Genomic DNA, 5,485 nt, shown 5'->3' with positions numbered 1-5,485 from the left:
CAACAAGCACTCACTCACTGAAACATCAGATTGTTGATATGGTAGGGGGACCAGACGTCCAGGACATGTCCGACTTTTCATACCTAAAAAAATGTCGGGGGGGAATTTCATAATTCTGGTTGACTCCAGTTGAGCAGAACCGAGCCGTCAGCTCCAGGGCCGGTCCATGAACCCCAGCAGATGGGGGCACGGAGCCTGGACAACGGCGGCCCCTGGACAATGTAGCAAATCCTGCTTTGAACTGTCCAAGATTTTAAAAGCTGTCTTTGGTAAAATGCTTCGAGCAAATGAACAGCTGAGCATCAAACTTTGCAGGGATCTTCTGATAAACAAAATTAACCCACGCCTGTCAAGTCTTCGGATCCTTGGGAAGGCTGTGAAAATGTTCCCCTTCCTCCGGTCAGCCTGGAACGCTGCATTTCCTCCCTTGGTTCTGGTTCATTTTCAATAGAGAAACTTCCTGCTTTGTAATTCTTGTAGAAGTAAACCCAACTGTAGGCTAAACAGCTAAACTGCTTGCTTCCATCTTCCTCTATTCATGTTTTTGGGTCGTGAACCAGTGGGCTGGTCTGGATGTACATTTTGGGGCGTCACAAAAGTCCAGGCCAGAACCAAATAAGGCAACATCCCCGAGTTTAAGTCAACTTGGGGCTTCATTTGGATTCCCTGTTTTATGGTGGAACTTTAGAATAGTGAGACTTGCAGAGAAAGGAGGTGTTGATGGGGTATGATCTTCTCTGTACGTCTATTTCACCCCCTGAACTATCGTTATTCATCTATGACAATGGAAACTCTGTTTTACATTCTATCACCCCTTTAAATGCTCCGCAACATTCATGGGAATCAGAAGCTCTTTGTTTTTCTTTCCTCTGTTTAAACTCGGTTCGGGAGCTATGCCTTTCACTACTGTCTCAAAGGATTCTGGGTAACCGGAGCTTCCACCAGGAGCTACACGGGGGTCTTTTTGCTAACTGCAGTGGCTTCCTGGTCCTAGCTCCTTCCTAGCTGCCAGTCAAATAGTAACCAAGGCGCCTGTGGAAGCACTTCCACTGTGACTTAAGTGTCTTAACCAGTTTGATCACTGGCGGCTGACCACTGGAGGGCGCTGGGGCACCCCCCAACCCAATGACCCTGATTAATACATAAAAAATTTAAAAAAGAAATTTATTTTTTTATTTTATTTAAAATTAATATGTAAAATATTTTGAAACAAATTGATACATATTTCTTTTAGATGTGCAAGATAAATATTTTATCTTTAATGACTAGTAAAGGATCATTTAATTTTTCGACAGATTGGTGACGTATTACCGCCCAAGGCTGCAAAAATCTTTGCCCATTGACTGTCGTTAAAAGTTGTAAATGTGCAGCAGCTCCTCTGCAATGCAAACATATAGGCTGGCCCAGCTAAGCTAGGAGGGCAACGCTAAGCTGCAACCTGAGGGGACAGGAAGTGTCTTTGCTCACCACCTCCCGCCACAGAACAGATGTTTTGCGGGTTATTGACAGGTCGAGTTTCAGGAGTTGGAGGCGCATTGGAGAGAGAGAGAAATGTCGCAAAAAACAACAACATCCTTTTAACCTTGTAGTGGAAAAAAAGTACTATTCACACCAGTTATATAAGCAGAGATCGATAGTTTTCACTCAGTCAGCACTTTATTTTTATCTTTTCAAAGAGAGATCAGTTCATCATACGGTCCTTATTGCACGGTAATCAGCCCTGTTCTGCCTGAGCAGCGTTCCTTCCTCCTTACTGACAATAATGGAAAGTAGTCAGACTCAAAGCAAATTACACTTTGGTTAAACATTACCATGGGAAAAAGGGAAAACTAAATAAGTCATTTCTTCTTAACATAAGTAAATTTGTTCTTGGATTAAGGAGCTAAAAGAAACATTTTGCCAATGGAACAGGACAATTTACACTTAAAATAAGAAAACACAATTGCGTTGTCTTATTTCAAGTGCATATTCTCTAATTATCTTATTTTAAGACTGAAAATACTCATTTCATTGGCAAAATATCTCATTTACCTACTCAAATTAAGGGAAAATACACTTAATTTAAGACATTTTTATTAATTTCTAGATCATTTTTCCAGTGTATGAATAAACCTGAGAAAGAATCTGGTTTGTAATGGGAAGAAGTCTGTCTATAAACACCCTCAATCAGGAGCCTTGCAGGTGAAACAGATTGAGTGAAAACTTTTATAGTGAGTAAACAGGATAAATTAATATGTGAAATAAGAGAAACTAAATTTCCGGCCACAATCGCAAATTTACCTTTTTCAAACTTTTTGTTGCTTGTTTTTTTTTTTTTTATCGTTTGGTTTTAGAACCCCTTTGCAAAAATGATGGAACTACCAGCCTCTGATGACGTTCATTCAGTTTTGTTTTTTTTTTTGTAGAAATTAACATTTTGTTGTTTTTTGGTCCAGATTTTAGACACAGCTTATTGTGAATAACCAACAGCTTTTTTTTTTGCGTGATGATTTCCCCTCTTTTAGGAGTTTGATAATCCTCTCCTTTGTTTAAACTTCTCTGATGTTGGAGCCGTGATTCATGTCCGTCCACTTGGTGCAGCAGCTCTCCAATGTTTGATCACTCCTTTTAATTAGCAGGTTAAATTTGATGCAGATGTTAGTTTAGGGGATGTGGATCCATCATTTTTCCCTCAAAACATTTTATTTCTTGATTTCTTTTAGTGTTTTTTAAAGCCAGACGGTTGCCATTTGAAATGACTTTAGTTTTGTTTAATGTGTGTGATCTGTTTTTTTCCTACTGAATGAGCGTCCTCCAACGCTGCGGATTCCATCATTTTTGTCATGAGTTGTTTTCGATCAGGTTCTGCTTAAAGTTTTCTGTTCCAATTCCTGGAGTAATTCTTCTCTGTCAATAACTGAGACTTTGCAGAAATGCAAATGGTTTCGTTTTTTATATTAAATCATTTTTTAAGTTTTTTTTTTGTAAAAAATGATGTAATTTGAACCTAAATGTTGGACCGGTCTTCCCTCCACTGATTGCAAACATGAGGTTCTGATTTCATATTTGCGTCTTGCAGGGATGGAGGATTGAAGAGAGGGAAGGTGAAGGATTCATTTAAAGAGGAGCAGCAGAAGATGTACAGCAGCATCATAGTGGGACAGAACGGCATGGCCGCCCCAGAACCAAGTATTCAGAGCGAAGCGGATCCACAATGATCTTCCTGTGAGGAACTTAGTTCAGCTTTCGCTAAGAACGGCCCCGCTTTCTGGATTAAATCAAACTTTTATCTTCATAGAGAGCTTCTGCAGTACTATCCATCCACCAGCAGGGAGCACTGTGTTATAACATTTCTCTCTGTTTTGCTCCCTGGACTGGCAGGGATATATGTGTCTGTTATTGATAGGGTCGCCACGGCAACGGTGTTGGATGTGGTGAGAATCTTGTTTTTATGGGGCTTTAGAAACGGGATAGAAAATAATAAATCTGGTTTCTGAGACGATCAAGGAGCTCAAAGATGCCCTTATATGGAGAAAGGTTTGGAGTTACATTCCGGACCAAGTGGAGCTTCATGCAGTTTAAGCGGAACCCCCCCGAACACAGGAAAACTGACCCGGTTCATCATGAGGACTGAAGCAGTTCGCCTGTGTTCTGCCTGTAGATCCGGTTTGGTTGGTTTCCTCAGGAATCAGACCAAGCTGCACAAATTTATGACGACATTTAAACACACATTCAGTCTTTTCTAAGCTCAAATAAAAACACTTTTCTAATTATCATTGTGTGAGACGCCGCTTGGTTCTTTGAACAGATGCAGACATGTGTGAACGTAGAGGAGGCCTCATCAGGTCTGTTTCTGCAGCTCCAACACATGGAACATTTCACAGAATCTCATGAGGCCCAATCTGGATGCTTTAAACTGGTCTGAAGATTTCAAATTAAAACGTTTATTTAAAGAAAACAAGAATCCATTTTCAGCACCTCTGGAGCTCTAAATGTTTCAGACTGTTTATCTAAACCAAACCAATTGTGACAGCTAGATATTGGTTATCTTTTAATATGTAGAGTTAATGTAATTTATAATAACCAGAGATAATCATGTGAGCTAAAAATAGCAAAAACACAGATTAAAAAAAAACAACAAAAACCTTTAAATTTTCACTCAGACAACAATAAAAAAAACCTTGTTGTGTAGAGCTGGACGATCTGAGCTGAATTCCTAATGATCACTTTGATTATTGTTTGATAAATATTAGTTCAGTAGATTTCACTGGAAAAAATCTAAATCTATAAAGTTCTAATCTTTTCTTAAAATAAGTGAATTATTTCTTCCATTGAGGAGGACAGTGAGACACTTTGTCAAAGGAACAAGACAATTTACATTTAACATAAGAAAAAACAACAATTACTTTGTCTTATTTCAAGTGCATAATATCTAATGATCTTATTTTGAGTTAAAATACTGATTCCATTGGCAAATCATATTTCTAGATGATTTTTGCAGTGATTAGAGATTTTTTATAAAGTGGGAGTGATGCTCAGGAAGAGAAGCGGCCAGTGGCGTGCACAGAGATTATCAGGGGCAGGGGGTCAGGTTGGACAAAGGGCACCTTCTACGTCACATGGAGCCGCTAACAGCCAAACGTCGCCTGATGATGATGCTTAACGATCTTCTGAGGTCCCAACTGCAAAAAAATGAAAAACAAATAAGATATTTTTCTTAAAATAAGTGAATTCTTCCTTAAATTTAGGAGTTAAGTGATTATCTTTGCCAATGGAACAAGAAAATATACATTTAGAATAAGAAAATACAATTGCTTTGTCTTATTACAAGTGCTTATTATCTAATTACCTTATTTTAAGAATAAAATGATTCCTCTCTTTGGCAGATCATCTTATTTACCTGCTCAGATTAAGGCTAAATACTCTTAATTTAATAAATGTTGACTTATTTCTAGATGATCTTTGCAGTGTAGGTAGCAATGCTAAACTGGTGTCTTGATTTGAGCAGGTATATGAGACAATATGCAGATTAACTGAGATTTACAGTTAAAATATGAAAAAGGCAACAACTCTATTATCTTATTTCAGGTGCATAATATATAATAATCTTATATTAATGTTAAAAACTCTCATTCCACTGACAGATCATCTTATTTATCTGAACCTAGTCTCTATCTTTGCACGCCCCTAACATGGAAATACACTTAAGATTTTTAAAGATTTTTATTTTTACCAACAGTTTGTTCCAAAGCGTTAACATAAGTGTATTTCCCTTTAATCTGAGCAGTTAAATAAGATGATTGGCCAATGGAATTAGTATTTTTACTCCTTTTTATTTAAAATGCAATAGTTTTTTTGTTATTTGAAATGTAAATCGTCTTTTTCCATTGGAAAAGTTCTTACTTCCCTCCTAAATTTAAGAAAAAATGCACTTATTTTAAGAAAAACTGCACTTATTTTCAGAAAAAATGCACTTATTTTAAGAAAAAATGTACTTATTTGAAGA

Source organism: Cyprinodon variegatus, unplaced genomic scaffold (genome assembly GCF_000732505.1).
Source record: "Cyprinodon variegatus isolate N-32 unplaced genomic scaffold, C_variegatus-1.0 Scaffold621, whole genome shotgun sequence".
NCBI lineage: Eukaryota > Metazoa > Chordata > Actinopteri > Cyprinodontiformes > Cyprinodontidae > Cyprinodon > Cyprinodon variegatus.
The sequence above is the reverse complement of the archived record's forward strand: the minus strand, read 5'-3'. Positions refer to the sequence as shown.